This window comes from Coffea arabica, chromosome 8e, assembly GCF_036785885.1.
Source record: "Coffea arabica cultivar ET-39 chromosome 8e, Coffea Arabica ET-39 HiFi, whole genome shotgun sequence".
In the NCBI taxonomy this organism is placed as follows: Eukaryota; Viridiplantae; Streptophyta; class Magnoliopsida; order Gentianales; family Rubiaceae; genus Coffea; species Coffea arabica.
In genome coordinates, this window is record NC_092324.1 from 8,994,360 (window position 1) to 9,007,812 (window position 13,453).

Sequence of the window (13,453 nt, forward strand, 5' to 3'; positions counted from 1 at the left end):
CTAACCTTGTTTCTCGGGTCAATTCAGTTGATATTGCATTCAATCCTGACATTGTTAATGCGATCTTAAAAACCAAAATTGAATATGATTTTACAGGAAAAATTGCAAACTTTTTCTCTTATGAAGAGTTTCCGACTACTTATCACCACTTTCACCTTGAAAAACTGATGACCTACTTTCAAACACAATTTCACACACCTGTTGAGGCAAGATTGGAGGATCTCAGTCCTCAAAATTTGATCATCTTTACAGTAATTTCAAACTTGTTGGTTCCTACTGATGGTCATAGGAGTGATGCCAATAAAATAGAGCTTTACTTATTTTATTGCTTTCTTGAAAAAGTCCGAATCGATTTCGCCTTTGTCATGTGCAAATTTTTGCTCAAAATCAGCACTGATAGTCGTAGAAAAGTTTATGACTCCAATTTTTATGAAAAGTTTTTGACTCTAATTTTTATGAAAAGTTTTTTACTCCAATTTTTATGAAAAGTTTTTAACTCCGATTTTTGCTCACTTCAAAATACCTTTCACTGGAGTGTCTCCAAAAGAGAGTGCATCCACCATCTTTTCAAAAGCTTATTTTGAAAGAAAAAATTTGAGATTCTTTGATGGTCATTGGTCCTACAAGCAGTTTGTTTTGGAGTCTAAGACAAAGAGTCGTTATGAAACTTCTGTCAGCCCTAGACAAAGAGTCGTTATGAAACTTCTGTCAGCCCTAGACCTCCCAGAGACCAATTTCAGTATGTTTCACCTTTGACCATCCATCCCAGAAAATCATCCATTCAACCTTCCTCATCCACCAATGAAATCATCTCCTTATTTGAGGAGCTCAAACAACACATTCACCTTCTTGAACATGGTCTGATGATAACCATATCACCTGAGCAACAAGCCATCTTTATAGACAAAAGAAACCTGCTTGTGCCTCCTGTCCCTCAAGAAGATGAAAATGTGTATCAAAAGGAGTTTAGGACTGAGTCAATCCCTATTCCACAAGACAAAGGGCCACATATTGAGTCCACTCCTGAAATTCATGCCTCAAGTTCTTAGCCATAAAATAAGGGTAAGGCTCCAGCAACCGAAACTAATGATGACGATGATAAGGAAACTGAAGAAGAAGTGGATCCTGTTCAGTTTCGCTTTGCAAGAAGGAGGCCTGGATCGTCTAAGATCACTATTTAGGCACTCTTAGGCATTTGCACTCCACTTTAGGATGGCACTTCATATTAGGCATTTGCATCTTTTGTAATTCTCTCTTTTGATGGTTCAAGTACTCTGTATTGATGGATATTGATTAACTTTTGGTATAAATTCTCTACTTTTTTAGCTAATGATTGTTGTATGATTGGTTTGTGATTGTTGTTTTTCTGGCACCAATTCTCTTTGTTTGTGGATTGCATTTCTGATGTATTTGGTATATCAGATAGAATATTGGTTACTGGTTGTTGATTGTTGATATTGATTGCTAATGTTGGATTGCTGATAATGTTGGTATGTTGGGTGTTACACTCATCTTATAATGACAAAAAGGGGGAGAAATGGTTATGGATATTGGGATCCGTTGGGATGTTGTAAAAATTGTAAGTGCGTAAGGGAGAGTTATTCTGAGGGGGAGTTTATTTTTTGATACAATAAGTGAGGCGGAGCTTATGCATATTTTTCTTTCCTCCATCCATTGCTTTGTCATCATCAAAAAGGGAAAAATTGTTTATTTTAGTCCCTAACTTTTGATATTTACAAAACAAATGGATAATACTAATATCTCTTCAAGAAACTTTTTCAGCCATAAAGTAAATCAGATTTAAATATCAAGTACAATTGAAAGAGACAAAGGTTACTAAAAGCTGTCGGACGCTCGTGAAGACAGGACCGAACGTCCGACAATGGTTGCGCAATTTCGGAAGCATGAAGAACTCCACTACCGGACTTCCGAAGGAATTAAGACATTCCCTCTAACTCACTAACTTCGATCGGACGCAAAACATCAGAGCACCGGACGTCCGATAAACAATGCGGCACTTCGGCGCAAAACATTGGAGGTACCGGACGTTCGATAGAATTGAAGAACATTTCTCATATTTATCATCTGCTTTCGGAAAGCTTCAGAGACACCGGACGTTTGAAAGAATTAAAGAAATTTTCTCAAACTCACTGCCTGCTATCGGACATAAGAAACAAGAGTATCGGACATCCGACACTCCCAACGGTTAGTTGACTCTTCAACTACCTTCTATCCATTGAAAGCATTAATAGTGAAACTTTTTGGTCTCATATATATATATTGCATGGTCAACTACTTTAAGACAACTTTTGCACATTGAAATTACAAAAGATCAAGAGTGATTTTAGTGAGAAAAGACTCTATAAGGAATATTTGTACTTTTAGTTGTGTAAATTTCATATAAATTTTATGACAGGTGCTGAACCTGTGCAATAATAATAATAAAACCTAACTACCACCTAAAGCAATCAATAATCAATTCTAGTAATGGAGCAGGGACTTTAGGTGTGCAATGGATTACTTGATTCACGTTGTTCTCGAAAAATTTGCTTAATCAGATATACCAGAATTAATTATCTGACTAAATTCACTAACTAGTAGATAGTGGCATGTAGGACCGTTTCCTCAGGGACTGAGAAGAAATTTGTTTCCTTTCAAATCAAGATAAATGGGGGGTTTTAGGATTAAATGCTAATGAACTAAATAAATCAAATGCGAAAAATAATTAATTGATAGAAATACTTGAGAGAACTCTAGCCAAGGGTACACTTCAGAAATGGTTCATGCACTGATCATCGATTCGCATAAAATTCTAGTATTTATTAATAAATTGGTTATAGATGTCATACATGCGTTAAACAACCAGTTTTTTCTTACTTTTTCGATAGTCAAGGTACGACCATTGACTATTTCTCTAACTCGAAAACAACTCTAAATACGACTGTAGGATTTAATTTCTAGTTTACATTAAGGTTTAGAAAAGTCAAATCCTAACTAACAAACACGCTACGAAGGTTTGTTTAAACTAAATCGTATGTTCCCCCGACATAAGCCAATTTATGCCAGTTGCTATCGGGACAGAGGTAATCGAACAATTACAGATCCAACTACCCCTAATTAGTAAAACAGCCTATGTGAATAATTAAATATTGCGCACTATTCAATCATATACAAAAGCTATAACAATTAAAAGCAGAAAACATATAAATACCAATAAATGGAGGAAGCAATTAAAATAATTTAGATCTCATAGTATTTGTCGAACCAAATCTTCAGTTGTCCCCTTGACTAGAATTAGAGAGTTAGTTCTCCATTAATGGAGAACAAGCCATGCGTAGAGAATTGGGAAAAATTGCTAAATTGGCTCTCTTAATTTCGGTCAACCAGCGAAAGAAAAACAAGACAAATTGTTGCTGTCTATTGTTCCTAACCACAAGTATACGAGAGAGAGTTTGAGGTTTTTTTCTTCAATTCGGTCAAAGCCAGGAAAAACGAATTCACAAGTCCACAATTGCGGCTACTCTCTATTCGTTTCTTCTTAATGGTTTACAAAGTCAAAAAACAAAAGTTAAAAGCCCAAGCCTTAGGAAAGTACAATCCCCCTTTTACGTTGGTAGCCACCCAAAATTGAAGGAATTGATTTCCTTTTCATCGGCCAAGCCCCACCAGAGAGGGAAACGTATCCTTCCTAGTTTTTCTCCTCTAAAATTGGTATTCAAATACCAAACTTCTAAAAAATAGAAATCCTATTACAAATTACTTTTTTCAGTTTTGGGGTGGCCTCACCAATCTCCAATTTTGTAGACAGCCACTTTACTCCCTTTTTGAAGTTCCCCACGTGCGACGAATCACGAAAATTCAGCTCTGAGAGTTGGAGTTAGGCGTGAGCACGCCTAACTATCAGGAAGTCCTCTGAAATTTGATTTTCAGCACTTTTTTCAGTATCAGTTCCTGCAGTTAACACCAAACACCACATCTGAGTAGAATCCACCCAATTAGTGCAATATTTAGTCAAACAATTATGAAATAGCAGTGAAATAACCCACCAAAACGCACCCTATCACTTTTCTTGTGTGAGAAAAATACTTCAATAGTGTAGCTTTGTGAGGGTTATCCGAGTGATTGTAAAACTTTCTAACTTGACCAAGTATAGCTTGAGGTAAGGAGGAAGTGATCCTCCCTTTATACACAAAGATTGGTTGTATTTGATCAATTTGAAGAAACTTGCTCTATAAAGTAATATTCAAGCTCAAGAGGAGTTTGGAATTTGGTTTGCTATTCTTTCCCTTTTACTTACTATCTTACAAACATAAATTGCTCATCTCTTCTACTCACAAGCAATCTTGCTTTCTTATTAACTGTTCTATTGAGTGGTCATTTAGAAAAGAGGGTAAATTTCATATTGAGCCAAAAAGTGTCTCATAACCTGATTAGTTTTTAATTAACCTAATTCACCCCCCTCTTAGGTTATTTTCGATCCTAACATACAAATTTTCAAAAAAATTTCGTACAGAATGTGCCTTTGCAATCTTGTTGATTAAAGATTAGGACTACGTGATGATGTTCTATATTAAACATGGTATAAAATGTATGTACTTGAATTGGCAGGAAGTATTTTGGCTGTGGCTAGCTAAGCCAAAGAAAATAATTTTATTTACATTTAATTAGAACATTAGATAGTCAAAAAAGAATATCACGTCAATACAATGGTTGTGTGCATCTCCTCTTAAACCTAATTTTGTCACAATGTTTAAATTTTATGTGTTGCTTCTGCTTTTAAGTTCATCAAAATTAGATTTTATCTATAATAACATTTGGAAGTTTTGATTTTGGGATACTGCTCATATGTCCTAAGAAACACTACAAATTTTCAAAAATTATCTGGACAAAATGTGCCTTTGCAATCTTGTTGATTAAGGATTAGGACGATGTGATGATGTCCTATATTAAATATAGTATAAAATATATGTACTTGAATTGGCAGGAAGTATTTTGGCTATGGTTAGCTAAGCAAAAGAAAATCATTTTATTTACATTTAATTAGAACATTAGATAGTCAAGAAAGAATATCATGTCAAGTCACATCAATACAATGGTTGTGTGCATCTCCTCTTAAATCTAATTTTATCACAATGTTTAAATTTTATGTGTTGCTTCTGCTTTTGTGACATCAAGTTGACGAGTGTGAGAGATATACAAGTAAAACTAGATTTGGAACTTAAGATGCGTTTGATAAAACTAAAGTTTGAAAATTGAAATATGAAATATGAAATATGAAATTTGAAGTCTGAATCTATTAACTTATTAAATTGTTAAATATTATATCAAATACTTTTGAGTGTATATCACATTTAGTAATAAGTGAATAGCTTACTACTTAGTTTTGAGAGCAAGTTTTGCTTAAAAAATTAAGTGCCACTTAATTAATTTAAATGTTCAATTTTTTATTATCAACCGTATTTAAATATATTAAAATCTGAATCCATTAAGTGCTGAATTGCCTTATCAAATAGAGCCTTAGATGATTATCTGTTTCTGCTCAAAAGCGACTAAATTCTTTTATAGAACACTATTAAGTTGTCAGCCTATGATTGGAATGTAGAAATAGCATAGATTGGAAAGACCTTTTCAATTTACTCACTGTACTCTAATATTTCATATAAACTTGTTTTTTTTCATATGATAATAGAACTTCATTGATAAAACCATAAACAGTCTATACATTTGGAGCAACTGCTCCTACATCCATTATGGCTAAATTGCTTAGCCAAGCTGGAAAAGATTCCTTCCATCTAATTCAACCATTAATGTTGTGGCAAACTTTGTCAAGTTATGGCTAACTACATTTCCTTCCCTTCTAATGAAAGCAAATTGATAGCTGCTAAATTCCTTGCTCAGCTTGGAAATGTCTTCTAGCAATGCGCCAATCATAGGATCCCCGGTACTTCCTTCAACCAACTTCTTAATCAAATTTTTGCAATTAGATTGTATAGTTATACGTCTCCATCCCTTTTGCACTGCCTTTATGAGAGCATTTCTTATAGCATTTGCTTTTTCAATAATAGGCTCACTACTTCTTTCCACACTTCCAGCCTAAGCTGTAATGTTTGAAGAACATGTGCTGTAATGTTTGAAGAACATGTGCTATAATCCACACTTCCAGCCTAAGCTGTAATCTATTCTAAACATTTGAAGAACATGTGCTCTAATGTTTCTGTACTTTCTTCATAGCAAATACATCTATCCTCGCCCTTCCGAATTCTACTTTTAACCATTTCATTTATAGGTAAGATACCATGTAGACATTTCCATATGAAGTGTTTAAGCTGGTGTTTAATGTTTAGATTCCATATGAATTTCCAAACTCCAGCATCACCATCTTTTCTACTGCATCCCTCTTCTTTTTGCTTAGTTGTCATCATTTTGTTCTGTATCTCTCTAGCAAGCATATATCCATCTTTGACACTATACTCTTTTGTTGCAGAATATGGCCACACAAGTCTATCTTTACACCCCAATATGCTGAGAGGAATGCTTCTAATCCTCCTACAGTCCTCTTCACTAAACATAGAGTTTAGTTTTTTAGCATTCCACTTCCCATCTTGAATCAGCTCAAAAACTTTAGTCACTTTATAGTTTGGTGGTTTCCTAGTTTTTACCTTTTCAGACCCTTGATCCATAATCCACTTGTCCTTCCAAATATTAATGCTTTGCCCATCACCTATTCTTTTCCTGATTCCCCTCTCTAACAAATCCTTTGCACTCAAAATACTTCTCCACATCCATGAATCCCCACTTTTCTGTCTCATTGTCCAAATGGATTCCCCTCTAAAGTACTTCCCCCTCAGAACCTTATTCACCATAAGATTTGGCCTGGTTATCACTTTCCACAATTATTTAGCTAGCATTGCTGTATTGAAGTCTAACAGGTCTCTAAACCCCAACCCCCCTTTGCCTTTTAACTCGGACATTTTCTTCCATCCTAACCAGTGAATCTTCTTTTTATCATCATTGCTTCCCTACTAGAAATTTGTCATCTCTTTACATATATTGTTACATAGAGTCTTTGGTAATTTACAGTAGGCCATTGCATAAGTAGGCATTGCTAATACCACTGATTTCAGTAGAACTTCCTTTCCAGCATTACTTAGAAGTTTCTCTTTCCACCCTCTCAGCTTGTTTGACACTTTCTCCCTGATATAGTTAAACACTTGTCTATTTGTCCTCCCAATCACCATAGGTAAACTCAAATATTTGCTTTGTCTGACTTGATTCATCCCACCTAGTGTGCTTAGTGTCTCATTCCTACATCCCTCACCTGTGTTTTTTGCTATAAAAGATAGAACATTTGTCAATATTTATAACCTGCCCGGATGCTTCCCTATAACTCGTCAATATCTGCATGATTGCAGTTGCTTTTTTCCTTTGTAGCTTTACAGAAAAAGAGGGTATCATCTGTAAAAATAGATGGGCAATAGTTGGGCTAGAAGGAGCAATTTTAAGACCAAAAATTATGTGATCCTGCATAGCATTTTTGAAAATATTTGAGAGTGCCTCAGAAACCAATAAGAACAAACAAGGGGACGGGGGTCCCTTGTCTAATCCCTCTGGTAGGCCTGAAATAACCTCTTTTCTCTACATTAGTGTTAAAAGTGTAAGACATTGAAGACATGCATTCAAAGATCCAGTGAATCCAAGTCTTATGAAAATCCATTTTCTCCATGATTCTAGTCACCAAATACTACTCAACTCTGTCATAGGTCTTTGACATGTCAAGTTTTAAAGCCATAAAAGCATTAGATCCATTTCTTTTCCTATTCAAGCAATGTGTAAATTCATGAGCAACCATAATATTATCTATGATTTGTCTTTCAGGTATAAAGGCCAATTAGTTAGGACTAATGCGGTGGTTAAGCAAAGGTTTAAACCAATTTACCAGGACTTTAGCAATGATTCTATACACCACATTACACAAACTTATGGGTCTGAATTCAGACACTAAAGTGGGGGACTCCACTTTAGGAATTAAAGTTATGATGGTGTCATTTGTAGCTCTTAGCAAATTGCCAAAATCAAAGAAACTAGAGATAGCATCAGTCAAGTCTTTTTTAATAACATTCCAGAATTTTTGAAAGAAGATGGAGGTCATACCATTAGGTCTTGGGGCCTTGTCTGGATGTAGTGAGCAAACTGCCTTTCTTTCTATCGCAAGTTTGATAAGCTTGGAGTTCATTTGTCTAGTAATCACTCAAGGAATACCATCTAGTATTTCATCTGACAGTTTTGGATTTGTAAAAATAAATAGCTCTTTGAAATACCCACTTATCACTCCTTCTATTTCCTCCACTAACTTACACTAGTTTCCATCATCTTTCATCAAAGTAGACATATTGTTTCTCTTCCTTCACCCTTCCACACTAGAATGAAAAAATTTAGTATTCTTATCTCCCTCTTTCAACCACTTAACTCTTGACTTTTGAGCCCAAAACACCTCTGCCCTTTTATAAGTATCATTTAACTCCCTTTTTAAGTTTGAGATTTTTTCATGTCTATCAGGCCTGTGGCCACCTCTCATCTCCTCAATCTTTAGCTTCAAATCCTTTATTTGCTTCCTTGCATTAGCTTTTATCCCCTTATTCCAATTTAATAGTTCCACTATGCACTTTTTTATCCTATGTTGTAGTTTGCAGAGTCTAGATCCATATTGCTGCTTCCTCCGAGCCTTTTCTACAATATCTCCCACCTCCTCAAAGTTTAGCCAATTCTTATCAAAATAGAACCTCTTTTTCCATCTTTTACCTCTAAGCTCAGTATCTAGCAATAACATATAGTGATTAGAAGCCTCATTCTGAATATGTATGCATTTTGTCTTATCATGATCACATCTCCACTCATTACTGAAAAGAACGCTATCCAGTCTTTTCTTTACTTCAGTCTCTTTATCCTACTGATTACTCCAGGTCCATGGAACTCACTCAAAACCTATATCAATAAGCTGATTCTTCTTAACAAACTCTCTGAACACCTTAAAACTCCCCTCAGGTCTTCTTACCCCACCCTATTTTTTCATATTAGATAGAATGTCATTCATATCCCCTGCCAATACCCAATTCTCTCCCCATATATTTTTCTTTCTTTCAATGACCTTCCATTGCTCTTCTCTAATTATATCCTTTGAGCTAGCATAGATACAGATACACCACCATTTAGTCTTCTTACTCTGCTCATCTATCAGTAATTCTATAATGAAGTATGTACTCATAGTTCTATAGATGTTAAGTTCCTTCCTTCACAACATTGCTAAACCCCCAGCCTTTCCCACTGGATCAACTACAGCAAAATTCTCATAACCCAATCTAATTCTAATCTTATTTATAACACATTCCTTATTTTTTTGTTTCAAACAAGAAAATTAGTTATGGAGAGTGGAGTTTTATAGCTGACAAGTATATATTTTACATGTTTTTAGTGTGTTTTGTTATTTAGTTTTGGTGTGTTTTACTCATGTTTTTAGCTAATTAACTAAGATTCTAGTGAAAATATGCATTTTGTGGTTTAAAGTGTGAACAATTGTATTTCTATGGATTTTTATAGCGGAAACTTCATGTTTTTATAGGTTTAAGGATTCAATCATCAAATGACATGAGTTGAGAAGATATTTGGATGATTGATGATGGTTTGAAGTGATAAAAAGAGGATATGAAGTGCAAAAGAGGAACTGCAATCAAGTTATAAAGAAAGCAAGTTTAACAGCTTTGACACCTTGTGATATTTCCACTATATCTTGAGTTACAAACATTGGATTGAGATGAATTTTTAACCATTTTGAAGCTAAGAGATATATCTACATTTAGTATGAAGACATCGAAGTCCAGTTTAGTCGTTTTCATAGTCAAAAAGTCAAAATACAGAAGTACAACTCTGCTATCGCAAGCTGAAATAGAGTTCTGACCAGTCGTGGATGTTTTGATCATGTCTCGGTTCACAGAACTTGAAATTAGATGATTCTTGAGGCATTGGAAAGCTAACTCAAAGGACTATAACTTTCATGTTTTATACAAAAGTTAGTTAGGCCTCCATCAGTGAGAAAATTGTAGTCCTAAAAACTTGACTAGCATAGGGTATACATATACAATTAAGCTCATCCACAATCAACTTTTACATTTATAAATCCTAAATACCCCACACACGATTTATCGTAAGTATACGAATCATGAGCGAGTATAGGATATTAAGGGTCGATCCCAGAGGGAAGAGTGACAATTATCGGTGTTTTCTGAACTCCTTTATTATCTAGACTACCATAAATATAAAATTAATGAAAATAACACTAGAAAGCACCTAGAGATATGAAATTCCTTACTACTCTTGCAAATGAGATTACCGGTTAAGTGAATGCTATTATCTTGGCTAGTTATGGCGTAATTTTCTAATGTATGTGAAACCTACTCTCGTAGTAAATCAACTATACTTGTATCTAAACCATACCTACTCTCGTGGTTATGAAATTAACTACAAACTCATTCCTTCTATGAAATTACATGAAACAAGTCATTTAAACCACATAGGTGCACATCTACTCTCGTGAGTGTACTCCCTAAGTTTATCATTTTCTTGAACTAGTATTAAATTCCAATTCTCATTGCAAACTTAACACCTTTAGATAATCACAATTAATGGTCGGTTAATCATGATTAGAAAAGCAAAAGTGATAAATAACTTGTTCAAAATAATATCATCAAATAACCAAGTAAACATCACAAACAAGATATAGCAAGTTCATCCATAACTCTAAGCATAAACTTTAGCAAAACATGAAGAAAAACAAATCCAAACTTGTATTATAGCTAAACATGAACTTAAATACAAAAAAGAAAGTGATAGGAGAGATGTCACCCTTGTCACATGAGTTTCAAACTCTCTATCTTTACTCCTCAATCTTCATCCAAATCTAACTATAAGTACAAGAAGGAAAGACTACACTACCTATACTAATCTATTCTAATTAATGAACTAAGAAAATTCTAGTGAAGACTACATTTTTGGTGAGTTTTTCTAGCCTTCCAAAGTTTTTGAAATGGTCTCCAAAGGCTTCTATTTATAGAAGATTCGAGAGCCAAATGAGTTGTAAAGTTTCTTTTGCAGCTGTCTTGGGCTGTTACCACCGATATTCTTGCAAGAAAATGGGTCAAAAAGCTTGTATGAACAAAATACAAGTTGTTAAGCAAGTTGCAGCTGAAATTGAGGAATAGGCGACTAGGGAATATGCAACTTCAAGCCACGTATTCATGTAGTCGCGTTTTCACTTCTGCACACTTAGCACCACTTCAACTGCTATTTCTCACTGATGGAGGCCGAACTAGCTCTTGTGCAAAACATGAAAGTTGTAGCTCTTTGAGTTAGCTTTCCAATACTTCAAGAATCATCCAATTTGGAACTATGTGGATCGAGATATGATCAAAATACCCATGACTGGTCAGAGCTCTATTTCAGCTTGTGACAACAGAGTTGCACTTCTGTATTTCGATTTTTTGACTATGAAAACAACTGAACTGGATTTCGATGTCTTCATACCAAATGTATATCTATCTCTCAGCTTGAAAATGGTACAAAATTCACCTCAATCCAATGTTTGTAGCTCAAAATATAGTTGAAATATCACAAGGTGTCAAAGCTGTGAAACTTGCTTTCTTTATAACTTGATTGCATTTCCTCTTTTGCACTTCATATTCTCTTTTTATCACTTCAAACCATCATCAATCAACCAAATATCTTCTCAACTCATGCCATTTGATGATTGAATTCTTAAACCTATAAAAACATGAAGTTTTCACCACAAAAATCCATAGAAATGCAATTGTTCACACTTTAAACCACAAAATGCATATTTTCACACTAGAATCTTAGTTAATTAGCTAAAAACATGAGTAAAACACACCCAAACTAAATAATAAAACACATTAAAAATACGTAAAATATATACTTGTCAAATACCCCTACACTTGAACCATTGTTTGTCCTCAACCAATAAGAAATACAAACCAACAATGCTCCAAACTTTGAAAATAAAGATATGTGCACAATTCAACTCCAGTACCTTAAAACAAGGTAAATAACCATTATGCAATCATTCATTAATCCTCAAGTACTCATAATATCAAGTAAAAGAGAGCTAATTATACCCTAACTATGCTAGTTCAACTCAATTTCTCATCTTCACCCAATGTCACAAGTAAGTAACTCATATGGTCAATAAAAATGCTATCCAATCCCATGATCATCTTCTTATTCAACTTAGAGAAGGATTTATTCATATAATATAGCTAAATATATACTTAAGTTGTGAACGTGCCTTTTTACGCGAGGATCAATATTTTTAGATGAAGATCGCCAATTACTCAACACTTCACATTCTTAAGTTGCCTTGCCTACTCTTAATTCAAGTACCGTTTTACGCGGATGTCGACATTTTTAGATGAAAACTCCCGGTTACTAAGCACAAGAAACATTGGAGTAGAACAACTCTTATTCTCTCTTTTTTTCTTCTTTTTTCATTTTTTCTCATTTTTTTCTTTCTCTTTTTTCTTTTTTCTTTTTTTTCAAAGTAAGTCCCTCAAAAGCATAATCATGAGAAGAGTATTGCAATTATTGACCATACTTATCACTTAACTATGTAAAATCAAGTAAAGAGAAGAAACTTTATCAAATTAGCAAAATGTAGGCATAATTTTCTCCATTTTACAAGATATACTTTCCTATAAATGCACAAATTATAATCACATAATAGTTATTTCCAAATTAAATGAGGAAAGAAGTGCTCAAGTCACATATATTTATTTCAAAAGTAGAAAGAATTTGAGTTATTAATGGTATGGAACTTGTTACCCCTTAGATAAAATTGAAAAAATTTGAAGCCTTATGGGGCGATTTTACAATTTTGGACAAGATTTTGGAAAAAGTTTTGAATTTTAACACAAGTCCAATATTTGCAACCAACAAGTCAATCACATACAATGTATATGATCTCAATTCTCCCCCTCCCCCCCACTTAACATGCACATTGTTCTCAATGTGTAAAAAGGGAAACCAAAATAAAGAAAGTAATACTCTCTTATTGCTGTGATTGAAATGTGTGAATATGAAGTTTCAAGATCCGTTGTCCGCTTATCTCCAACGCTTCATGAGTTCCATTTGATAACCATTAGTAATAGAAATCTAAGAATGGAAAATGACAAACAAAGATGATAACAAAGGCATTAATAAATATAAAGGTGATCCATAACTCGACGCCTTTGTGATGGTGAAATACCTATAGAAAATACATAACAAACTACTCAAGGTACAAGGAAATACATAAGGGAAAGAAGTAGAATGAACAAGGAACCTGCATTTTTTTTCCTCTAAAAATGCGACTGCAGGAAATGTGAGGTAGAAACCGCGTTTTTGCAACTTG